The sequence below is a fragment of the Lagopus leucura genome, unplaced genomic scaffold (assembly GCF_019238085.1).
Source record: "Lagopus leucura isolate 7727_CA_CO unplaced genomic scaffold, USGS_WTPT01 Super-Scaffold_1, whole genome shotgun sequence".
NCBI classification, from domain to species: domain Eukaryota; kingdom Metazoa; phylum Chordata; class Aves; order Galliformes; family Phasianidae; genus Lagopus; species Lagopus leucura.
In genome coordinates, this window is record NW_024962250.1 from 1815340 (window position 1) to 1842105 (window position 26766).

General features: G+C 41.1%; 1 protein-coding gene and 1 long non-coding RNA gene across 2 annotated transcripts in view; one reads left to right on the forward strand and one right to left on the reverse strand.

The window, feature by feature from the left end:
• Positions 1–2339: 2339 nt before the first annotated feature.
• EHF (ETS homologous factor) overlaps positions 2340–26766 on the forward strand; it is a 61770-nt gene continuing 37343 nt past the window's right edge. Inside the window, exon 1 of the mRNA XM_042871777.1 lies at positions 2340–2462. The gene's annotated coding sequence lies outside the window, so the exon portion shown is untranslated. The remainder of the gene's footprint in view (positions 2463–26766) is intronic.
• On the reverse strand, positions 19228–20142 carry LOC122180252. The gene is made up of 3 exons (XR_006178971.1): positions 20112–20142; positions 19390–19438; positions 19228–19247 (listed from the first exon to the last, which is right to left on the reverse strand). It is a non-coding gene; the product is annotated as an uncharacterized LOC122180252 (long non-coding RNA).

Consider the following 26766-nt stretch of genomic DNA (forward strand, 5'->3'; position numbering starts at 1 on the left):
CCTGGGCTGCCTATAGCACTGCATAACCATTCCTTCTGAGAAGAAATTTTTCAGAACTGTTTTATATCTCACAGGGCTTGAGATCCCCCAGACCTGCAGGGTTGTAGCCCAGATGCAGCTGCCTTTATGTTGTTACTGACTTCCAAATTATGTGAATTTTCATGAGGATGATGCTTGGCATCATTAGAAGCAACAGATCAGAGACACCGGCAGTAGAGAGAATGAATTGGAAAATGAAATGAGCACATCTAATATTAAAAAACAGTTCTTAATATAAACGAGGAGGAGCTTTGGTCAGCCTAGATCAAAATATTTTTGTGCCCCAGAGCTCCACATTAATTAGTAGTCTCTGGAGGATGCCTGAGTAAATAGCACAAGTTAAAGACTTGCACATGTATGACACCTCAGTTCTCCAGAGAGGTGCTGCTTCTAACGCTGAGGATACCTTGTCCTTTATATGCCTAAGGCAGGCTTTGGACTAAGGTTTTCCTATCTTCAGAAATTCCACAGCCGCAATTGTCATTCAGGGAGGAGTTGGAGATACTAAATGAGGCAAACGCAGAGCCATCTGCTTGTAGGATCCCTTTGACTTAGTTTTCTGCTTTTCTTTTAAGCTCTTGCTCCAAGCTGACGCGTTTGCTTGCCTGATTACTGCGGTGTCAGAGAGCTTCCACTCCTGTGTACATCTCACATTGCTGCATAGTGTGACCCTGCAGAGCAGAGACTGAAACCAGGCATTGCAGTGTGGTGCGGATTGCAGGAGCATCTCCATCTCCCCAGTGCAGCAGGGCCATGCACGGTCTCATGGCTCGTGCTGTAATGGGACTGCCCAGGGGCATGATGCACCTGAGGCTCATCACCTTCTGCTACACAGGAACATTGTTCTGCACTTCTGAATTCCCAGGATAGCACCAGCCTGTGCCATGTGCACTGAACTGCTTGAGCCTCAGTGCTCAGAACATGAACAAAGACTTTGCAGGTTTAAAGAAGATTGACTGGGCTCCTGAGAGTAGCAGGAAGAAGTTATTACTGGATTAGCCCGCGACATCATCTTTCACAATTTTTAATAAAAGTGCCACTCACTCAGCTTTGCAGCCTGATCAGAGAAACGTTGCTGACAAGTGCAAATGGACACTAGGGATTTCCACAGCGAGGCAGTTCTGATTCAGATGCAGCTCAGATTTCCACTGGCTACAATGAACTTCGTTCACAGTCTATTAAGTGGTGTTTGTCTCATATTCCCTCAGTTTATGACCCATTATTACTTTTTATCTCTTGTAATCATCTGAGTGACTGCAAAGAGACTTTGACTTGTATTATATGGCTTGGAGAGTGTGCTGGTGAAGCCAGGTTAATAACACTTACCACAAATACTAATCTAGGCTTTTTTTCTTTCAGCTACAGCAGTAGAAACTCAAATAACACCATTTGCTCCACTGTGAATTAACGAACACCAAACAATGCCAGCTAGATGCCCTGCCGTAACAGAGGTTGCCATGAATACATTCCTGTGTTACATGGCCTAATGGTGTGCATCTTGGGGGACACATCTCCCAGGCATAGCCCATCCCAGTGAGCTCTGCACTGCCTGTAGAGAAGGGAGATTTCCCTTTGCTGATTTTCCCTTTGGAGCACCAGTCAAAATGTCAACGGAAGCATCAAGGAGCAGTGAAGCACCAGGTATCAGGGGAAAGCGAGATCTCAGGATGTCTGAGACCATAATGTCTTCATGTTCTCTTCCATCCTGATACAAAACTAATCTGAGTGTCTTTTCCTACAGAACACTAACTAAATGGGCAAGGTAAGAGGAAGGGCCTCCAGCAGCCTTTTAAGAAAAGAGGCAGCATTAAGGTTATATGACAGCATAACAGAGAATAAATTAGCAAAAAAACCCACACAAGCAGTCTCTAAAATTAAAGATAAGTATTAAGTATACATTTATAGGTAATGTACACAATGGATGAGATTTCTTGGAACAGCATGGAGGGCTCTTTTCAAGGAATAATACTTAAAGTACATGCAAATCTCTTTCTTCTTCCAGCTACAGCAGCAGAAAAACTGATTATTAACTCTGTTTTCTCTATTCAGAACCAACTGGCACCACACAACAAATGCATCACATCTTTATGACTGGATGTGTAGATCCTCCAGACAAGAATCACTCCACTTTCCCTCGAATATGCAGAAATTTCTGGGACATCTATCTGGAAACATATTTATTGGAAAACTACATTCTAGTTAACAAAATGATGGACTATGTGAATTTAACCATTATTTTTTTTTTCACAGAGATCACTCCACAAATCCTTATATACTTCTGAAGGACTATAAAAGGAAGAAACATCTGGAGGTTTAGTGACATTCAGCAAATACATTCAGAAATTTTGCATCACTGCTTCTTCAAGTGTGTGACACCACTGTGTGCTGTCATCAGAGATCCCACGCTGACACCTGCAGTGAGGGTAAGCAACATTGCTCAGGAAGTCTAGGCATTTAACTAGCCCGAGATACTGCTGTGATGTGATTGCATACAGAATTTCTTAGGCACCTGGGCTAGCACAGTACTATTCAGACCCTTAAAATGACAGTGAATTTGTTCCATGGCCATCACGGGAGAGAGCAGTTAACAGCAAGAACAGGGGACTCTCCCAGACTTCTTCCAGCAAGAGGAATTTCTGCATTTCTGAACATACTTCAAACCTCAACATCTTCCTGCAGTAATTCTGACAGTGTTTCAATGGGCCTACCCTTTGCAGCACTGCAACCAAACTATGATCCAACTTTGCACAGACCACCTCATTGCTAATAGCACCACAATTCTCAGCGCCAACCAGAAGCAGGAGCCAGATTTTTTGGGGTTTTAAAGCTGTAGCAGAAATGCTCAGTCAAGGCTTGAAGCAGTGATTGAGCACCTGGTGGGAAGGCAGGGCCAACCCAGGGGAGCTCAGGTGTATGCAATGTACCTGACTGATTGGAAGGGGTGGAACCAGGATCCACCAGACCTCATTTAAGGGTTGGCAGTGAAGGTGAGGGTGTTTTGCTGGAGATCTTTGCCTTCCTGAGGCTTTCCAAGGGTGAGTGGATGTTTTTTCGTTTGTTTCTCTGTCCGCAGCTGCTGCAGCCTAGGACTTTGCCTCTATGCTTTTATGCTGTGTTTTTGGTTGTGTTCCAGCATTACAATAGCATACGTTGAGCTGCAGCAGTTTTTGCGGTCTCCTGAAGAGATACAGTTTGTCTATGTTCTTGTTTAATCCTAGAACCAGCATTACTGACAAGAGATGGAGGAGTCCACTAGTAATGATACAGTTAACGGCATGCTTGAATAAGGCTTCTCAGACTTTCCCTGGAATACGTAGAAACTTCTGGGATGTGTATCTGGAAATTCCCTCATGTTCTAGAGATTTTCTCTGCCAAATATGGTAGTGTTGCAGGGCTGTGGTAGTACCGACAGCCTCCTTGGCATTAGTTGGGATGATCATTGTATGTTAAATATTTGTATACTGTACTTTTGTGAGACTTCTTTTTGTGAAGTCATAATTGAATGTATTCAACATTAGAATCAAAACTGGAGGCAAAAGAAGCATTGAGGAAAAACCAAGCTTTGGTGGGAGAGACTGGGCAGCACCTGGCTTTTTGAGTTTGGATCCAGAAATAGGTGTTTATGTTCGTAGCTGTACATGGGAGGAGGCCCTGGCTCTTTATCTAGCCCAGGAGAATGCTTTTACTTCTCCACAGCAAAGTCTTCTTTGCCGGATTCATTTTGGTGAAGAAGAGGGTTTGTATATGTTGTAGTACAAGTGCTGGGATTTACCATGCTATGGGAGAACTTATTGCTTTCTCTTCTGCCTGTTGGCCTTTATTGCTTGACAGAAAGGAAGCAGCAACATGGGCTTTCCACAGGTGTTGGTCTCTTAGGTTGTAATCCAGCTTACCAGGATGATGAAATGTTTCTACTTTTCAGCTCTTGTTCTTATTCTAACTGCTTAACCACCTCCCACTTTTAGATAACATGAATAGGCAGCTGCTCCATTTAACAACATCACGTGGATGTATTCTTCCTAAACAATGCCAGATAGAACGAGAGCTGTTTTCTCATATCCACAGAATTAAGAATCACAACACATGCATACAGCTTTCAGTTGTTTTCTTTTTAAGGGAAGAAAAATCAACGGTGTGTCTTTGACCTTTAAAGTATGATGGGAATTCCCTCTACAGATTTAACCTAGAGAAGTTAGGGAACAATGGCATAGATCAGAAATGGTTGGAAAACGATAGTAGCAATCAAATCGGTGCTATAAAAATTATCACCCTTTTAAAATACCTTCCACTTGTTAACAGGGCCCATAAAACTTCTGCAAGGAGAGAAAAAAATGTTAGTTTCTCTGAGAAGTCTAAGTGGTCAATGTTCACGTAGAGGTCTGCACTGAAGGAGCTCTTGTCTCAGGATCTCAAATTTATTCTGATCTAGAAGCTGTTATATACATATTCCCCATTTGATCCCCCCCCTGAATTTTTTTCACCTCTAACTGAAAGCTGTAGGAAGAAAAGATTGTTTTGAAGACGTGCACATACACAGTAGATTCCTTTTCTTAACAAATCTCTCTGTGTCTTTGGACAATATATTTAATCATTTTTAAGGTGGGGTCAATTTTCCTTTCTTATTCACAAGAGCCTAAAAGACCTTCATTCATGAGAACTGTGCTTTAGGTAAATATGAAAAGTTATACCTGTCTTCACACCTTGTAGAATCTGTGGCTTTGTTAGCTTGAGGTGTCTCTTTTATTGAAGGTCATTGCCCTAAGTAGAAGCCTGTAAAGCAATCCTTATTCTTCAACTCAGGGTATTATTGCAGCTTAATGAATTAGTGCATGAAGTTTGAAATCCCCTCAGTTAGACTGAATAAATGAACAGTGGGATAAAGCATAGCTGACTCATAAGCAATGAGAGATGTGGGGTCCTTGGGCAGAGGGAGAATGTCAGATTCTGCAACCTGTGTCCTGAATGAGTGCTGTAGTACTAGCACCACAGGACTGAAAGGCTGTTTGCCCTGCAGCAGGCTTGGCTGAAGTCTTCTTGGATGGCTGTGTTCTAGAGATGCTGGCATATTTGGATGCCTCTAGCATGGTGGATGAGGAAGGGTGACTCCTTAATTCCTACTGAGGCTAAGTGTTGTGCTGGGAGCCTGGCATTTTGTTGGCTGGAAGATATAGTCATCAGAAATGAGGATTTTGGATATCTTTCTAGTGATATCTGAGCTTTTCTCTTTTTGGGTATCATGTATGATTTTTATGGTAATCACTTTGTGAAATTTCTGAATGGAAGGTGCTGCATGATTAAATTATGGGTAATTTTTACAGGCAAGTACAAGGAAGCAAAACATGGCATAAGAATTTTGTACAGGTCACATCTCTTACCCTGAATCTACTATGGCAGAAGAAAGCAGGGGAAAAGGCAGTAAATATATGTTGTGGAGGGGAAACCCTGCAGAAAGCACCCACACAATTCTGAATGTTGTGAGGGGATTTTTTTCCACAGGCAATCAGTTGATCATATGAGCCATAAGGTTAAAAAACACTTACTGCTGTCTGTCTTTGCATAATTGCAGTGGTTCATTATGCTGCTGCAGCGGCTGAAACCCAGCTGCCCCTTTAGCCTTGTGACAACCTCCTGCAAAACAAATTCCACTGAAAGTCCTGCTGTAGGCAATGCTTCTTTTTAGGGGTCACTGTCATTCTCATTTCTAAGATGCATCTTGAAGGTAATATCCTATTAAAGTAGCAGCAGCAAAGTTGAGTCTTTTCATCCCTGTGCTTTCACACACTACTCCTCAATGAAGCCAACCAAGGAATACAGCCTCTAAGACAGCTCTTGTGGGTCAGACTCTAACCTGCTGCTGTTACCTCCAAGCACGGCAATCCAAAGTAGGGGTTGCCACATTAACCCACAAGAATGAACAGCATTGCTCAGGTATTGATCTTTCAGTGTCAGATCCTTCGTTTTCTATGACTGTTTTGCTCATGAGCATTCAGGTCCAGTGACACAACCAGCAAAGCCAAAATCATCTGCCATGGATGTGATCAGCTTTGTGCAGTGCTGGTGTGCAAGCTCCCTGCTCTCTTTGCAAGTCATGAGAAGCATGAAGTGCTGGAACAAAACTCCCAGCTGCACTATCACTCACAGCCTCAGGTTTAATCAAAAGGTCAATGTGGTTCTCAAGTGAGAAACTTTAGATTAAAACATAAACAAATGAGTGAGAAATGGTGCCAAGCTTGGAGGGATTAAGGGATTCAATGAAAGATGAAACTTCAAAAAGCGTTTGAGCCTGTTTCTTAATCCTTGAAACTCAAAGGCACATTAAAGTAACCTCTTGCTACACACCTGTGCGTGCCTTTGTCACTACCTGCAAAGGCAGCACACTTGTATTTTTGCAAAGGTGGGCATCTCTAAACAAAATAGCTGTACACCGTTCCAGCTAAATGAACTCTTTCCTGGGTAAGAGGAGGGTAAATTTTCTGGATACGAATCTAACTGTGAAGGGTTGTTGGTGACCTGAGGCACAAGAATCATAAAAAAGATGTTCTTATGACAACTTTAGTTGGAAAATTTGGTTGTGAGGATGATTGAATCCTCCAAGATGCCATGCTGCCATGGAGACATGTAAATGTCTTGCCCAGGGAGGTGGTGGAGTCACCGACCCTGGGGGTGTTCAAGGAAAGGCTGGATGTTGTGTTGAGGGACATGGTTTAGTGGGAGCTATTGGGAATAGGTGAACGGTTGGACTGGATGATCTTGAAGGTCTTTTCCAACCTTGGTGATTCTATGATTCTATGAAATGGATGGGACTAACCAAATAACAAGTTGGGTTTCTTTAAGTTTATCATCTTCACTGGTACACAGAAAGAATCAGTAATCTTGACTGAAATGTTTTGGAGAATGTGGATGGGAACTGGGTAATGCTGCTTCTGCTCAAATGAGGTTTCCTAGGTGGTGGTCAGAGAGGTAGGCCTCCTTCCATGGGAGGAGTTTCTTTTCTCTAAATTATTATACCATTAATTTTACATACAGGTTTCTTAGAAGAGAGCACTGCTTCAATAATGCTTTCAAACCATGGTCTGGAATATCAGTGGGGTACTGAGGTCCCATAGGCAACAGCAAAGATTGGCAGGAAGTAGAGCCCAGAGACTAAAGGAAGCAGCTAGCAACAAGGACCTCTGCCTGACTTCCTGTCCTGCCGTGTATTTCTTTGGAGAAATATGCACATCTGAACTCTTGTTTCAGTTCAATCATGAAAACAGGAATAGCAGTATGTCCTTCTGTATGGAAGTACAGTATGTTTCCATCAGTATTTGCAAGGACCACCTGATCTTTCTCTTAGTGCTTCAGCATGCTGAATTTCTCCTTCAAATGACCTTGTAAGCAATCAGTGCCGCAGCCAGATGAAACTAACACTTACCTTGGTGGCTTCCAGAAAGAAATGAAAACTGTCTGCTGTTTCACAGGCACTTTGGGCAGAACAGAAAGCTTAATGCTGCCAATGTTGTTAGCTTGTGAAATGCTTTTGACATTTCAGGAATTAAGTTTGAAGGATTAGTGAATAAATGGTACATTGTTGTGTACTAAGAATGATCTTTAACCCTTCATGTTTCCCAAAATGCCACGTGCCTTATCTGGATGGTCAGTGAAGAGATTTGGGGAGGGGACATTGGGGCGTCTTTTCATCATTACAAGTCTATATTTACATTTGGACTCAAGGAAATGGAGTGGGAAAACTGTAAATGTTATGTTAGTGAATGCTGGAGAAAGAGCTGCAGGATTGGGCATGCTGCAGAGCTTTGTGTGCATGACAGGGAGTGGATCAGAGGAAATGTTAACTTGCTGAGTTTACATGCTCCACTTTACAATGGGTAGGTGGGAAACTGGCTTTCTGGCCACTGCAACCAGAGAAACATCCTTGAATGATTAACACTGTGGTGCTGCTTAGGATTTTGCAAAGGCAGCTGTGAAGCCAGCCTTTGCTTTAGCTTAGAGGCTGGGAAATGAATTTTGATGTTAAGCAAATCCATTATTTATAAGAATAACCTTTCTCTCTTTTTCAGTAACGTATTTCTGTTCTTCAAGAAAAGCATTAGATTATCTTTTTGAAAGTGTTCTAAACTGGAAGTTCTGCAGGTTTACTCTTTCTTTTTTTACCCTGCAGCATCAAACCAGAAACATACTCTACAATTCTTTTCTTATAAAACTACTTTAAGTTGCTTTAAAATTGGTCAATTTATTTTTCTATCATTTATTCTCCATGAAAGTACTCAAACTTCAATGAATTTAAGGGATTAATTTTGTTGAGACTTGGCTAGGTACTCTATGAAATATAGCAAATGCTTACTGTCACACAGATTTCCAAAGGAGATGAGGATAAGAAGTGAAGGTTGATAGTCACACCATTTTAGGACTAAATAATAATTCAGAAAATCAAATTAGCTCAATCTGTGAGGTGCTGCTCACTAATGAGGACATTGTTCTTAAAAACGGAGCCTGAGAACTGTTTCTGGTCAAAGAATAGAGAGGGAGGATAAGAAAGCAATCAAGGTCTGTGGAACCATACATGTGCAAACATAAGGAGGCAGAGAGAAAAGTGATAGGAGAGATAGCAAGACCTGTCTGGAAACCCTGGGAATTGCAGGTCTGTCCTGGCGCTGGGTCTGTGTTTGCCAATGGCCATCACATGTTTGGCCTTCTCAAGTCCAATTAGTCACCAGGTTTGATCTGGTCTTGTTTAACCGATCTGAAAGGATCAGAATGCAACTATGTGACCACACTGCTGCAAAAAGTATGGTGGCGGATGAACTGAAAGGCAGAGTAAGACACGTGGTTCTTTCGAGAAGGGAAGTTAAACACTTTTTTGCTGACTCTTCAGGATTAAGCTATAGTGATTTAGGGATACATGAGAGCACTGAATTAGAAGTTTAACGTGCTTTAGCATATGCACATTGACTTCACACACTTGAGTGATTCACTTCCACTTTTCTGGATAGGTAAATGACAGTCTTAAGTCAGCCAGGAAGCTGAACTGTGAGCTAGTGAATCTCATCTTAGTTTCTGTAATCATTGCTATATTTTTCAGTATGTATGGGCCCCAGCTAGGATCACAACATGGTATTCACCTCCTGTGACTACTCCGAATATTTTACCATTCAGTTGACTTACAGGTCTCTCTCAAACCAACTTTTAGCAAAGAACTTTAAAAGGCACATCCTTACTTCATATCCAGTTCCATTTATGACACTGAAATATTTTCGGGTCTTAACATGCTCAGGCTGTACCAAAGCTGATTCAGATAGTAATCAGTTGTCACACTTTGAGAATGTTTGTTTGCAGTGTGTTTCTATACACTTCTGTGATGGAAGAGCTGCAGGTGAGGTGCCAGGGGAGGGCAGATGCAGGGAGTGAAGGGGAAATGATCTCCTGTGTGTGCATTTGCATAGAAACTGTGGTGTCTATGTTGACCTTTGCTTTTGAAGATCGTGGTGATATTTTCAAAACTTCAGCTTAGGCATGCTCTTGAATGAGCCAAAGAACATCATTAGTGGTCCTGTAGATTAGACTCAGCTTTTGGGATGAGGATGCACTTATTATCAGGCAGTACTTTTCCTGTGACCAGTAATGGAAGCTTTATAGCCACAAGGACCATTCTATCTTCTTGTTTCATTGTTTAATCAGTATTTCATGTAATTTTTTGTGCTATTTCTTTTTCATGTATAAAACTGTGAATATTCTCTTCAGGAGCAATCTCAAGCACTGCGTGGATTATTAGTGGTCATTTCAGTTTTCAAAGAGGAACAGTCCCTTTATTCATCTGGTTTGCCTGGAAGAAGTCTTCAGCACTTAAGCTGATAGCAGTCCTTCCTCACCAAGGCATCCAATGAAGTAAATTTTAGAGCGTGATTTCAAGAAAAACTGAAATTTTTAAGATAGATGCATGGCTAATTACAGGAAGATAAGTAGCATCTAAGTGTTTCATCTCTCATTGCAATATTATTCCAGAAGGGATACAGTAGCAACCCATCTGTGATGATACTTAAAGATGAATGCTGAGAAACCTCAGCATAAACCATGTTTGGATAGTACAGTTTGCTTGCATGGGTTAAACAAATCCTATTTAGATTCACTTACAAAACAAGAATGAAAGATGGAGGAGGCTCTTCAATGACAGAGCTGCTTCATGCTCACTCAAGGTCCTCTGAAGTATTCTAGAGCTCCAGGCACTGCTGTATGTTTTTCACATTGCCACTGAGTTTCCACTCAGGATTTATATATATTTGCATTGAGTTCTGAAATTTGTTATGCATCTGTATCAATTACCTACAAATAGCATCAGTAACCATATATAGGACACACGATCATTTTGCAACCATCCCTCTTGTTAGCTCAGTAGGAAAACAACCAAAAAACAACAAAACCCACAAACAAGACTGAAAGCACGATTGAGGAAGGAATTACAGTCACTGAGAAACCTTAAACTTAGCTCAAGTAGAAAATTTTCAATAAAGCATGCTTGCTAGGAAGTAGTTTCTAGACCATAAGATGGTTACATACAAATCTCACAGTCTTTGTAGTTTTAAACCAGGACAGAGTTGATCTTTAAGTTATGAAACCTTTTTGTGTGATAGCAGAGTGGGGAGGAAGAAGTTGTTTAAAGTCGAATTTCATAAATACAAACCAAAATGCAGGAGGTACTGAAGGACATAGGAATGTCTGGAACTCTCAGTAGTGTGTGAGGGAGCAGGATGCATCCATTAAATGTACCTCTCAGTCTTTCTAATGCTGAGTAAAGGTTGCTTCCTCTCTTGTGCCATGTGTATCAGAGAATCTTTCATCAGCTGAGCAGGCTCCAGTCCTCTTGTTGGAACCCTGATCTCTAGGCAAGTGGTATGGGGTGATTTATTTCCCTAACATATATCAGGCACAGCTTTTATACTGAACTACTTTTACATTCATGTTGTCTTGTCAAGGGAAACAATTGGTCCACATTAGGTTGGTGTGTAGGCAGACCTGGGGAATAGGCTGAAACAAAGAGCAGGCTGGATTGATAAAACAGCCCCTGAGAGTCTGTGCTTCCTTTAGGAGATGGTCCAGGCCTGAGTTCGTGACTCATGCTGGAAATTTCTCTGTGGAATTTGCTGTTGCTGTTCGATGGACGAAGTGGAGGCTACGTGGACAGGCGTACGCTGCCTTCCCAAGCAGGCAGGTGCTGTCAGTGAGGAATGTGACTTACGGGCTAACCTCCTCTTTATGGCTCCTCTTTAAGAAGCAAGATCCAAGATCCTAGGCAGAGGTTAGGCGATCTTTTTTTTAGATAGTAGGCATTGCATTTTCTGATAAGCGCTTGCATGCGGTGCTGGTGAGGAATCTGCCAGGGCAGCATTTTTTCACCAGGAATTTCCCTTTTGTAAAAAAAACAAAAAATTGCAATATTTTTGAAAAGACACTGACTACACTGAATACATATTACTGGAAATGGCAATCTTGATCAAAGCAGACTGGAAGGAACTTCTTGGTTCCAAGCATGTGAAGCTCAAAGCAATGTGACAATACTGAGATGGGCATGTGTTTGTTAAAGCAAGCAATCACAGAATCATTAAGGTTGGAAAAGAAAACTAAGATAATCTAGTCCAGCAATCAACTTATCACTTCTGTACCACTAAACCATGTCAGTCAGTACTACACCTACGTGTCTCTCAAACACCTCTGGGGGCAAAAGACTGTCCTAGATAGCACTGAAGTTATGGGACTATTCCATCTAATGAAGTGATTTGCATGTTCAAAAAAAAAAAAAAAAAGCAGGGATTTTGATTCAGTAGTGAAGGAATAGAGAAATGCAAAAGAAACATCTCTACAATGGACTGCAAGGCAGACTTTGAAAGAATGCAGGTTATCTGTTGTCTGAACTGTGTGTACACATTTGTTTCCTTGTGCAATTGTGCTATTGTGTAAGTGGTTCCCAGCGTGGTAAACAGTAAAGGCAAGGCAGTGAGATAGCTCAGCCAAACACCTACTTATTTCAGCTGTCAATGCAATTTTGGTGACTGTATTTGCACGAAGATGTGCTACTGTATGTCCAGTGTTGGATATCCTTAACATTTATTATCACTTTCAACAGTGGATAGCAGCAGCAGTCATCTCATCACAGACAAACATCACAAGCTATATTGGGAGATAGCATTTGCCCATACATTTTTGAAGTGACATCTGATTATTCCCAAAAGAGTATTAATCCTCCCTTTCCAATTGGTTTGCAAGGGCTACAAGATCCATAGCTATTTCCTGGACTCTCTTGAATCTTGTATCTTATTTCATTAGCAAGGCGAGCAAAAATAAAATTGCATGGAAGAAATGACTTTACACAAACTTAAATGATTTCCCTCTAACTTACGTGATTCTGTGACTGATTTCTTATATGCTCCCTTAGTGAAAGGCAGTGAGGTACTGTTCAGATCAGATGGAGGAGAAGAACCTGTAACCCCATTTTAGAGGGGAAAAAAAAGGCTCAGCACAGACTACTTCCAGTGTAATTCCCACAGCTGCAGATTTTAGAATTTCTTTCCAGGTGTCCCCTGGAACTTGCCTACTACAGAAACATTAAATGATCCCTGTTGATCCAGTATTGTTTTCTTAAATTACAAAATTTCTCAATTCCAAATTACAGAGTTATTGGAATCGACCCTGGACCTGATCTGTAATTCATAAGGTTCATTCTACTGAATGCTGTGCTTAATTCATTAGAATTAAGAATTAACTCCGTAACGCACAGGCTCAGATGCTTGCCCCATTTCTGCTGTTACGTTGTTGCAAAAGCACTCTGCAAATGCTGGACTGAGATCCATTCATGGAGAAGTGATCATACGGATTAATGTGCATTTGATGTTTCTTAACAGCCTTGTTTCCTAAGAAATATGCATGTGCACGTGAAAAATGCATGTGTATCTCTCCTATTTTGAAGCTATCAGCTAACTTTAAATAAATCTGAGGTGAAAATAGCTGTTCTAAGAACACCACAGGTTCCATGGATATGGTCAGGCATGAATCTCTTGGTCTTGTTCCTTATAAAGACACTCCTGTCTTCCCCTTTTCTAGAAATTCATTGCTTTAACAAATGAAGACAGGAATTCTCTGATTAGGGAAGGTTGGACTGCTAAAAGCCTAATGAAGGCAGTCTCAGGGATGCATTTCTGAGAAGAAGCAGTGCATGTGTACTGGCTGGTACAGACCAGCAACAGGTTGAGTCCAGGTAATTTGGACTTCTTAAAATTAAAGTAAAACTATTTATTTTTGAGGCATGCAAGATATGTACCCTATTCTGACTGGGAATTTAAACTGTCCTTGTTCTGAGCTTCCCAGACTCATTTTTATCAGCATGATCATTATGTGATGGGTTGCACGGACAGTGTATGCCAAGTGAGACAGATACGACTCTGTAAAGAATAACTTGGGAGTGCAAAGTGGAGTCGGAAACAATAGTATTCCCTCATCCTTTGCAATTAAGTGATTGTAAAAATCAGAACCAGTGCTTTCAGTTTGGGCTCTTTCTCCACCAGGTGGTGCTCTTCCCCTTGTCCTGAGGTTATTTTCGTTCAACCTCCATCAATTAATACCTCGGCGGGTTGCCGGTCTCTCTCGCACTGCTGTCTCTCTGGATGTACTGTGCTAGTGACTGCCTTTAGCTCTGCTTTTGCTGTTCGACCTGCAGCTGTGCATGACTGCCTTACAGGAAATTTGGAGGCTGGAATTTCTTCAAAACCTTATTCTTCATTGCGAAACTGCAATATTGCAACCAAGTTTGATCACGTTGCGTCAATACCTCCCAATCCTTTCTTACTGCTGTATGTGTTCACCTTTACAGCACTGCCTGAGACAAGCTAACTGAGAAATGAGGTGTGTTTCCACACACCTGCACGACTGTTAGAGGTCACGATGTATGAATCAAGCATGGGATTGTGACCTGTGATGGAATGCGTTAGCTCTTTGGAAATCACTTATTGGTTTCTCCAGACTAGGTCTAGATCGCTGTAAACAAGTGGATGACATACTAAATTAAAAACAAAGGCTGAGTCACACAGGAAACCCATCTGATTTTACATTGTCTGCCTTCCTGTGATCTCCAAAGCACTTGCTGCCTTGGTCTTAGCAGTGCTGTGGGCACTGGCTGCTCCACCATCTGCTGAGATGAAGCACTGACATTATGCTGCCCATAGCCTTGGCCCTGTGCTTCCCAGAGCAGCTGACGGAGCTCTGGCAGCTCCTGTTTCCATCTAGTGCCAGGAAAACAGCCAGCGAAGGAAGTTGTAAAGATACTGCTATCTCCCTAAAAAGCTATAAAAACTATAAAAAGTTAACGGCATCGCATGACACACTCTCACAATTAGATGTATGGAGTCACACTGCTCTGAGCAGTAAAGTGTCAGATCTGCAAGGAAACTGACTGACCCTGGCACCTGACAAGCCTCAAGGGCACCAGAACATAGTGGGGCCACAGAGCCAGCCACAGCCCACCTACTGCTCTCCATAGCCCTCAGCCTCTTCCTTCTTCATCAAGTTCATGTTAAGAAAACTCATGAAATAATAAAGAATATATTTTCCTCTGAAGTTTTTCCTCTATCTCTTTCTCCCTCTCCATGTATGTATTTAACTGCTATCAGACTTCAGCCTACCTCCAGCCACCTGCAAAAGTGTATTATTGGGGGTGTTAAGGAGATGCACCTGCTAAGTGGCTCAATGATTAACCCAGTGTCAGGAGGAGATGGGTGTGGGTTCAAACATTTTATTTAAATAGATGGTGGGTAGGGAGAGTCTCTTTCCTAAAGGACTCACGTGCTTTGCTTTGCTAGCACGACCAAGCTGGGAGGGAAGCAGGTAAGAGATTGTAGCTGTAGAGTTAGGCTTTTTTGTTGGAAGTTCTTAAAGTACTTCGTGAGGCTGAAAATTGTCATTCCTCTGTTCACCTCTTCATGAAGCAAAACAGGCACTTGCCCAAGGCATACAGTGAGTCAGTGGCAATGTTCAATAGGTATGCCTGGGATTTAGACTGCACCTTTACAGTGCTGGTTTGGCATTCTGTAACAACACTAAAATTCAAAAGGGGAAAGAAAAACATGAGACTAAACGACTATAACAAGTGTAAGATACATAACCAAATCCTATCTTCTCTCATTTTTATAATTTATACAACACTGTGGAAACATAATTTAGTTACGGGGCTTTTTTTTTGTGTATTTTCTTCCTTGAAAAGCTGTTGAGTTTTATAAGCAGTTCCTTCACAGATTGTCTGTGTGCAGGAATGGCAGACAGTTGCATGGATCTTGAAAGCTAACCTGTTCTTAATATCCTGTGAAGCTTTAGAGATGTATCAATTCTTGTTATGTTTTCAGATACTACTATTTAAATGCCTGCGTGCTATAATTTTAATTACAAATCCATTCTTTGGGAAAAAAAGAAAGAAAAATAAATATATTCCCATAGCTCTTACTATACCGGTAGAGCCACTGCATCTTTGTACCAAGGATTCTTAAGGGATTAATGACAGAAATTTCAGTGGTTCAAGATCAGCCTGTTAGAATGGATTGAAAAGACAAGTTTGGTATTCTCCTACCTCTAAAAGTTTGTCTTTCTATTAGAACTAAGCTGTTGGAATGGACTTCTCGTTAGCTTCTCTCCAGCTACCTTGCAAATAGCATGCCTTTATAAATGAAGGAAAATTATTGGAAGGATTTAAGCACTCATTTGATCCACTAGCTAAGAGGAAAGACTTCAGAGTACTTGTGGCTAAATTGCTTCATTCTCTCCTATTCAGAGCTGCTTGGCTCAACCCACACTGGGAATGATTTCTGGGAGGTGACCCAATAATACTCTGGAGTGTGAAAATTGATTTGGAAACAGAATTCTGATGAGGCTGAGACAGTGGGGCTGTGGGAAATGCTTACTCATGATGCAGAAATGCAAATTGCTAATAAATTATGAGTGCAGGAGAATTAATTCAGCAAAGAATTCTTTTTATCTTGTCAAGAGAGGCTAACTGTTTGAAACTGTGCTGCCTGGTGACAAGCCTAAGGTAATAGGCACAAACTAGAACACAGAAAGTTCCATCTGAATGTGAGAAACTTTTTTACTGTGAGGCTGGCAGAGCACTGGAACAGGCTGCCCTGAAAGGCTGTGGTGTCTCCTTCCCTGGAGATATTCAAAACCCGTCTGGACACTTTCCTCTGTGACCTACTGTAGGGAACCTGCTTTAGTTGGGAGTTGGACTTGGTCTCCAGTGGTCCCTTCCAAATCCTTATGATTCTGTGATTCTCTGCTTTCCTTACACAACTGCAGGCGGATCCAGATAGGCTAGCACGCAAAATGACAGCAAGCTGCTGTGACAGTTTCTTTTGAGACCTAAGAAAGGAACAGCTTTCTTGTTATTGATCTCAGGCGTGGTCAGCTAAAAGCAAAGATAGCATTAAGTTTTGGGAGGGATACAGAGAACCTGCCTCCTCCCTGCACTAGCTAACTGGGGCAGGGGAGGGGTAGCCACCTGGCTAGGCCTTCTGCACTTGTTTTGGACTTCTGAGTTTCAGCAATAGCCCAGTGATAGTTAATGGGCCAAAAGTTACTGCTCACTTCATACAGTGAAGGTAGCTTTGCAGTGGCAAAGGGAGTGGCAGGTTGATCTGATGTCTTACTTCTATCTCAGCTATGAAAGCTAGAGCTCAGGTGAGGTGAGGCAGGGCCCTTGGAGCAAGGAGCAAACTGCCTCCCAAAGGTTACCCAGGGACTGCTGTGACTCACTTTATCAGAGCCAAAGTGACAAAACAAGAACAAAGCTTCCAGACAGCCGCCAGTTGCATGGCTTAGATGGGCACTGCTCCCAGCACAGTTCTGATCAGAGCAGTATTGGTCACTGGGGTATTGCTGTCTGCTGGTCTTGAAGTTGTTGGCACATGCCCTCTGCATTCAGATCTGGATCCTGGGTATTAGAGGAATCTTCCCTCCCCCCCGTTCCCTTCCCCTTCGCTTTGTTTCCTCCCTTTTCTCCACCCTGAACACCATAGTAAACGCACAGTTTAATTCCCCAAAATAATGCAAGGTTTCGTCCACTGCTGAATTCCCAAGGAAAGGTTTTCAAGGGCAGAGGAGGAGTTGGTGCTGGCAGTGACACTACCCCTCAGCACCCGCTGAGACTGCTGTGGATGATGCACCTTTCTCGGAGGCTGTGAGTGTTTCCTGGGGAAATGCTTCTAGCTGAAGGTCTTTTGGCCACATCCCTTTTTCTCTCTAGGGCATAAGAAGAGCCGACAAAACTGTACTGTACAAGTCCTGAATATTAGTGAAAGAGTGATGAGTTTCTCTCTGTGCCTTTCTCAAGGGAACCTGGAAGAGTGATTCAAAGGGCTTTGGGAATGTATTTTTTAATAACACCCCTGGATTGTACTTGCTAGTCTTTGTGTTTGGCTTGACATTTTGTTTACTATAGTGTTTGTGAAATAGGGACAAGCCATAAACATCCATCCAGCTGCACCTCTTCAATGACAAGCTCTGACACGCTCAAGTACTTTCAGTGGAAGTGTTCCTACAGCCATCTTGAGGGATCTTTGTGGGTTTTCAAGTCATCCAGTTACGGAGAAAAACAACCATAACATGTTACTGAGGTCACAGGATGAATAAGGCATTATGAATAGTTGTGCTGGAAACAAAAGCTTTGGTGAATGCTTGGTGAGAAATGTGGGGGTTGACTAAAGTTTGCAGACCAGTTCAAAATAATGAAGCACTGGGAAAAATGTTAGCTTGTGGGTAATGTCCAAGTGTAAAGAGTTTACTTATAAATGGTTCAATGTGGGGACCTCACCAACCCTTATTTCCATCTGAGCTGTGAATCAGTATGTCCCCCTCTTGAAGGTAAATTATTAAGTAAAGAATTGAGGAGAGAACAAAAATCGATGTCAGGTTTACCCTGTGTCCCAGAGCAATGAGTAATTGCTTTATGTTGCTGTAGCAACAGATGGCTCGATCTCTTCTACTTACACTTCTCACCAGCAGTGTGAGGTCTTCTGAGCAGATCATAAATAAATGTGATTATATCTTCTTTGCATCAGAAACTCTGCCTACAGATAAAATACCTTTCTTTTCTATGCCCTTTAAAAGAGGGCATATACTAACATGCCCACATCACAACTCACCCGTTTGCAACAAAGCTTTTCTTCACATCGTGTCTTACTGTTGATTCACAACTTCCTTCTCAACTCACTGGGATTTTATCTGAAACTTTCTATTGGATGCGTGTTTATAAGCTTTTCTCAAATATAGACTGTAGACATTTGTAGAGTCTCAGAAATGACAGTGTTTTATAGGTCTGGACCTGAAACACGACTGTCGTACGACCCACCTATGCTCTTTCAGAAGGACTGTAGGGAAGAGAAATTTTCCCTAAGATCAACCACATACAATCATGCAAGCTAAAATCAGCTCTGCAATCATGGGTCCATGCATACTTTTCCCTGATATGACGGCAGAAGTATACTGGCATAAAATGACAGCATGAAGTATCAGAATATTTACTTTTCTTGGTCCTGTGAAATTGTAGCACACTGATCTGTTTTCCTTGCTCTGAGACAGATAATCAGATTTTTTAAACTTTTTATTTTACCATTGCATCCCACTTCAAGTCCATATTGGTGTTCTGGTCACTCCTTTCCCCTTGATTCCATGAAATAGAGAGACTTGTCACCTGTTAGGAAATTTCCTGACAGAAAGGAGAACTGAGCTGGTAACAGTGATCAGGTGAAGGGATGAATGCTCTCATTACACAAAAGTGCATGCTTAGCAATTAAAATATTCAAAAATAACATTGTAGTTGTTTTTATGCTTTATGTACAGTATTAAAAATAAAATAGTCTACCACAGGTAATTTATGAAAGCAGGTAATAATGAGTTCATTATTGCATAGCAAGCCAACGTTGCAGTCGTGGTTATAGGCCTAGCCAAGGTCTTTGATCTTCTGGTTAATTAATGTATAAATGAAAAGACCTCGGCTTTCATCTCGCATCCATCGGCTAATTATCTCAGTAACTGGTCTCACTCAGATCTCAGTCAGTTCTTATTCAAGGACTTGCCCTTTCATTTTCCATCCTCTATACAGGCAGTGAGTCACCAGAGTCATGATTTATTGTCCGTCCTTGTAAGAGATTTGTTATTCGCACGGCTCTGTCCAAGGAACTCATCTGCTTTATAAAAATTTCAGTTGAAACAATTTGAAAATATGAAGTGATGTTGCTATTTGCAGAGACGCCGCTGAAGTTAGCAGGAGCTGATTTTAAATAGGAAAGGGCAGATCTCAAGGGTTCAGCCAATCACAGAGCTGACCTGTGTATCGCGAGAGTAGTATGCACAGTGTTCTTCCTCTGCTGCCATGCTATCAGGACATGAAACCCATGTGTGAATAAGATAAGATTCCGTGTTAAGAGGACATCTGAAAAAGCAATGAAGTTGAACTCTGAGGTCTGACAGCGTAGGTGTTAGAGATCTGTCAGAAGCGCACAGCAAATAATTTCTTTTTGCGAAGCTTTGCATCAGTTGGAAGCTTCCTATTGGCTGTCGGATCTCAACAAAAGCATGTGGTGTACTTTGGGTTCATTTCTAAATGCTGCAAATGGTCACTTCTATTTAGATTATTTTAGCCAAAATAGTATGTATATAATACATACATATTTATATTCATTTGCATATCTAAATTAAATCCATTCTGGATTATGTTTTTAAAGTGTATTGTGTTTTATATGTACTTTGTGGTTTTTAACTTGCATCTCAAAATAAGACTGTCATCAAAGGAGGCCTAACAGATGACTGCTAGACTCTTACCCTCTCTTTCTCCCTCCTTCTCTTCATCTTTTTCATTCTGTTTGTAATAATAATAATTCAATATCGACTAGGAGAATTAAATTCCTGACCTGGAACTTGCAGACCAAAAATGTTATGTTAGGACACTAAGGCATACATCCCACAGCTTTTATTTTTGTAAACAAAATACATTTCTTGAAGAATTATGTTCCAAAATAGTTCTGGAAATACAGTTGTTAGAAACTCACGTTATGGTCATATGGTCATGTTCTTGTCTTAAGATGATGAATGCTTGGGACAGCAATACTGCTGAGGTGCCTGAAAGTTCCGGTACTGCTTCTTTTTCTTTGCATCTTTCAGTGATGAGTGCTGATGCTGGGAACAGAGCTTGTTCTATGCAAATCTGTTTTATGGAAAAAAAAAAAAAAATGGTAAAGGTGATATTTAGCAGTTCATTAACTGTTGTTTTCAGCAGGATGCACTTCTGTTATTTTTTCCTATTCACAATTGCACAGGAATAGCTTGCTGCTTTCTTTGAACTTGCACCCTTAAAGGCACTGGATTTCAAGATGCCTCAGTTTCACATTATTAGAGATGTGGGTATGGATGTGATATATAGTTTGAAGATGAAAGTAACTCCAAGTAGTGTTGCAAAAGGAATATGACAGATTACATCTGGAGCACTTGGATGAACGTGAACAGGGCAAAACTGAGTTAAATGACTGGAATAAACTTATTTCCAGATTATAATAAATGACTGAATACTCTCACAAAGAAGTGGTACAAGAAGTACCTTTATGAATGCTTGACACTACAGTGGTGTCTACATAGTGGTTTCAATTCATGAAAAACACCTGATTGATCGAGGAACTGATTTAGATGGTTAAACAGAACCCTAGAACCTGTATCAGTGTGGTCTGATCTCTTAGCCAACGCTGTTTTCAGCAGGAGGTTGGATGCAGGACTTCCTCGGGTCCATTCCAGCTTGAATTATTGTATGAAATACATCCAAGTGTACAGTGGTAGAAAAGAAATGCAGAAAATGACCACTTCTTATACACTCTGTAAGTTGAAAAATCCAGTATTTTCCCATTTTTCACTCCTCTCTCCTCATCTTTGCTCTTTTTCCTCTTTTTGTAAATTTGGAGCATGTTAACAAAATTTCCCATGCTAGCTGTTATGATCCAAGAACATGCTTGTTGTGCACTTTTCGTCCACATTCACAAGTGTTCAGAAGTAAGCACATTGTGCCAATGACCATTCTGAATAGATCAAGACCAATAGCTAAGTGATGTAGTTGGTACTAATGAACAGCCAGATCATTTTAGTTGCAACTGTGTAATCTCCTCATCAGGAATCCCCATAAAGACCAGGTCAATTTTTTCTTCTGGATAGGGCTGCTTCATAAGTGTTTCTCTCAGGTATGTTCTTGAGGCATTTCTGTGATGTGTACATGTGTAAATGTGTGGTGAGGCCACCTGCCTGCTAAATCAACCAGTTCACTCTTTTTGGAGGATCTGTTCCCACTACTAGTGTGATTCCATCTGCCTGTTAATGTGTCCTCGCACTTACATAGAATTATTTTTGTGCAAAATAGACTTGTAGAGTTTTCCTGTTGAAACTGTGTGTCAGTAGAAGGATTGGCTACGGGGCATGAGACCAGTGGTGGAGATTCCTGAAGAACACAACTCCAGCTCCAAGGCTTTTGCTAGCTTACTAGAAGAAAAGGGAGCAGCTCAAGGAGGGACTCACTCCTTTGAAATTCAGGGCAGTGTTGCTGTGGGTCACTGAGTCTAGTTTGCAAGCCACAGAATGAGAATGAGTCCTACTAAAGTCACTCCAATTTTTCTCATTCTTTCCTCCCACAGATGCACCATGCCAGCTGCTAAAAGCCATTTCAGAAAGGGCATGGGAGAAACCTGGGAGAAGGTTTTTCTTTTTAAATAAATCAAGTAATTAATTCTGAGTAATGCAGTGTAATGCAGTAACCCTGTACAGGGATGATGAAGTACCAGCTTCATGCCAGTGTGCCTCACTGCACTACCTGTGACTCTGTTCACATGGTCATTTTCTGGGATCCATCAGCCTCGTTGGTAAAAGGCAATGCAGCTCTTCAGTGCTTGCTGGCCAAACAGCTACATACCTGAATAAAATGGGCCTTTCTTCAGGCAAAAAGAATGTACGTGTACTTTCAGCTGAGATCATGCTATATGTCAAAATGATTTGCCAGATCTAAGCATTAGAAAAGTGAGATAGTCATAGAGTGAAAGGTGTCTGGGTTATACTATAGCTTTCAGACATGGACAGCCCATTTCAAAGATTAATGCAGCAGAACTCTAAGGACAAAGGCTGAACTCGGGGCATACCAGGATATAGCACGTATATCTACTGAAAGTTTCATATTTCTTTTTAACTGCTAGCAAAGTTGAAGTTTAGTAAGGAAAGGGTGCGCTGTTTTAATTTCATTATACAAACAAATAAAAGTACTTGCAGTTCCATGGAATTTTAACACAGTTAATCATAAACCAGATATTTGCATCTCACGGGCATTGAGCATTGTGTAGATACTGGAGTTGGGATAAACTGGTTTGGAAAGGTTTGCCTGCTGTAGCTGTGTCCAAGGGTTAACCCTCACTTCCCCCATCGATGCTGGCAAAGGAAATCCTGTCGTGACTGCAAGATTGGAGGATAACCTACGAACTGTGCACGTGTCATGCTGTCTTGCAGCTGCCTGCTTTGAGATGTCCCCAAACGATCTGTCCAGGTATGATTCCTAAGGCCAACCTGAACAACGACGACTTGGACTTTTAATGTCCTTTGTAACTACGCAGGTCTTAAATCCCTTCATTTGCTACTGTTCAGCTATTCCAGCCTTGCCTTATGGCAGACAAATCCACTCCCTGTCTGTGAAGGCTGAAACCTTGGAGGCCTCTAATACCTCTTCTCAAATAGATGAATGTACCAATCTGTATGCACTCAGCTCACATTTATGCACCAGGACAGACATATACATAATGAGTTTGTTACTTTATCCCCTCCTCAGTCATTCAGCCATGTAATGCTCACCCACATGCATGCAAGCATTCATGAAAATGCACTTATTTAGAATATTATTACTCTCCAATGTCATGAAGTGTGAGAAGCTTGGTCACCCACATATTCATGCTGCCATGGGTCTCTGTTGGGCGTATTCCTAGTTGAGCAACCCAAGGGAGCAGCACTGGTGCCATAAATTCCTCATAACTAATCAAATCCATAGTCTCACAGTCAGACACCTGGCATCCCAGACAGTCTGCTCTCTACTCTGCAGGGGCCTGTGTTTTGCTGTCTGTCCTTGAACTGCTTTTTTTTTTCTAAGTATGTGCATGGGTTTTTGTGTCTAGGGATGTCCTTGATTCTTTGTCTCTATTTCAATTTTGTCACTATGTGCATCTTAAAAGGTTGGCTGCCTTGAAAAACAGCTGATTATGGTATGAACAACTTAAATGTTCAAGTGTTGCTGCTATCACTTTTCATTCCTATTTTGTAGACTCCTTTGTGTGTCCTTACGATACGTAACTGCTCCTCTAGTGGCCTGTTGTGCTTGCTTTTTAATCTTCTGCTTTTTCAGAGCATAAAGAAATGATGTGCTACTTTTAGGTCTCTGCTGGACATTATTTCAGATCAAACTCTCTTCTGAACAGCTTTTGATGTTTGGAATATTCAAACCCTATATACTCTTCGAGGGTTTACAAAGAGCACTCCTTACGAAATCCAGCTTTCTTAAATTAGGAAAAGTTTCACTCAAAAAAGAATTGGATTAAAATTGAAGTGCTGCAGGTGTGATTCACTTAGCATAAGTAGATTTCCTAAGACGCTTGACATTTATATACTGTATATGAAACACCAACCTCAAATACTGTGATGTAGAGTCATTGATGAGGGCCTATGCACAAGAATGGATTTGAACTCTGTCCAGCCATCCTAAACAAGGTGTCTGTGATGCAAGATCTCTTTCTGAGCTCTCTAATTGTGCTTCAGATCCAATGTCTGAGAAATCAATGGCTCTGACTACAGAGTTACCAGTGGGTCCTAGTGCAAACATCCTTCCGTATTCACCAGATTTGGGGAGAGTGAGGTACAACGCTCATAGGAATGGCTTTGCCTCTTCTGGCCCCTGTGGTTTTACCAGGTTGCAGGCTGTGAATGTACAAGAAAGAGTATCTGTGCCCAACTAAAAGTTTATCTTGCTATATTTGTACTCTTTATCTTTGTGCTTGCATTCATGGAAAGATAGTTTTATGTTCTTAAAATCAAAAGCGTGATTTGTTTTGGTCCCAGCAGCATCAAAGTATTTGCTAAGAGATTGAAACCACAGCAGGTAGAAAAGACCAATTAGGTCATTGTGCTGTGCCTGTTGTGTCTTAATGTCTGCTATTGCACAAAGTTGTGATGCCTTTTCTCTGAGAAAGCATTCCATAGTCTAGGCTCATAATAATCCCCATTTGGGCTTAGAAATTCTTAATGACAAAACACTCAATCAACAATTTCTCATCCCCTTTGATGCATATAGCCCTCTGATATACATAAATGATTATATACATCCATCATTTCCTACAGAAAGAAGCACCACTGAAAAGGAGACTTTATGTAACAGATAGTTAAAGCGATGATTTTTGGCGCCTGAACAGGCAATGCACAGAGCTATGTTCGCAAATGCTGTTGGATATATATATATTGTTAAAACCTCACAAAAGTTTATGGGACTGCATGGATTCACATGGATGAAAAACACAGCTTTTAGGTCTTGTAAATGGTTTCTTGGCAGTTGATCCTAGTGACTCCTTACAATTTTTTGTCCAAGTGAAAAGCAAATCAGGTGCTGCACTGAACTACCTCCTCAGTGGTACACATTTTTATTTGCCACGGCCATTATTTATTATTTGAAATCTCTCCTTCCCCATTTCTCATACCTGTTTATTCCCACCAGTATGAGCAACAATGGAAGCTCTTGCACAAAGGAGTGGCTGGATGCCACTGTGCTGTTACACTGAGTTGGTTTGACCTGTACAACAGGGGAGAATGAAACAAATACGTAATTAATAATAAGCTCATATTCTTTCTAGGATTTACATTTTTCCTTCAGTGTTTGACTAAGGTATTCTATTTGCCCTGCTGGTTTATTTTAGCCCTTTTCTACTCTTACCTTTTCCATGGAAAGCTTAATGTTATTTGCAGTTTTATTTGCTTTCTACTCTATCCTCAGCTCAGGTTTCTATGGTCTTTATCCCTGAATATTTCTTGCAGACCACGGGCAGAATTGCAGTGATCCTTGCAAAGATTCTTGCGTGTTTTTCCTGTAAATTGTTTAAGTAACAGATAACAGTAACAGGTGCTGGACTCAGACTTGTCTTCACCTTTGGACTAGCACAATAAGAGAAATCACTGTGGATTTTCTGAGAAAACGTCTCCCTCAGTTCTCCTCTGTGAAAAGGGGGCTGAAGAATCAAGACAGAGGCTGTGTACCAACAGGAGAAAAAGCAGTGCTTAGGTGGTACCTCTGGCTGGCAATTGGCTTTGCTGGGAGGAACTTGAGGGGGTTCACTTTATCACTTTTTTCATTGGAGCGTACGCCTGTTCCAAGGCATACTTGGTTTTGGAGAACTTCACATCATGAGAGCATTCAAAACCAAAGAGCTCTGTTACTCAACTATTTCTAGTTCATCAGTTCCAGTTTGCAGCATGTTGTTGGTATGACAGATGGGGGATTGTGAGGAAGCTGAAGAAATATTATTGCATGTAGCTGTGTAGGTTTAGAGATTGAACCTTCCTAGAATCATATGCAGAGCTGATGCTCTGAGGCCATTTCATAACTCCTCACTGTTACTACCTTTACTTATAATTTATCCAAATGTTGACCAACAGGGCTGTAAGGAGTTTTGCTTTAGATTGAATACATTTGGAAAAATCCAGACAAAATACTTAAGTTGTTTTCTAGACTGATGTCACCGTTTGTTCGTATGCAGAAAAAGTTCTCCTTTCCTGGGAGAAAGACAATCTGATGTATGAAACTGCTGAGCACTAAAATCTGAAACAGAAGTGAATGGGAGAGACCTTTCAGTACTTCACCTAGCTATTGAAAACCAAGCACTCTAAATACACATTCTTAGGCATCTCAGAATGGATACCTTGAATTATTAAACACCTTCACCTTGATCTTTTTAGAATTCCCCATTAAAATAAGGATAATAAATTATTATGTTCACTAGGGCAGCGTAAAGATAAATAAGTGTTTTGGTGCTAATACTGTAGTATTAGTGCTAATGCATTAACATAATGTAATACACTGCTGTACATGCATTAAATGTTTATTTATATTACGAATAAATGTATTACTATAATACCTCAAATACCATGAGGATTAACACTATAAGAAAACTCATGAGGAAATGAATACAAGTTTTCAGAGCAACTTTGATTCATGTGCAGCAAATACAGCTGAGGGCCACTCCCTGAATATATAATGTTGGTTAGCTTGGCCTCATATGAGTACCATTTTGTCTCTGCCTTAAGTACAGTACTGCTCAACTTGTCACAATGTTAATACGTCCTTCTACTTCTGTTTCTTCGGTATGCATTCTGCATTATTTATTTTAAATGTCAAGTGAAAGGGCTGTTGTTTCATCACTGTGAGTTAAACCCATGAACTACAGCCCAGCTCAGACCTCTGCCTGATGAACTGAGTGTTGCTGTTGGGCCAAATGGGGGACTCACTGGAAAATCTGTCTTTTCAGAAGGGTGGATGTGAACAGGAATAGCCTTTGTTAGCTGTGAACATGGGAAATGGAGCACACTTGGTGTGCAAGGAAGCTGCAGGGTATGCAGCTCCTCAGTGTGGAGTCCATTATGTGGGTTCTGATTTGA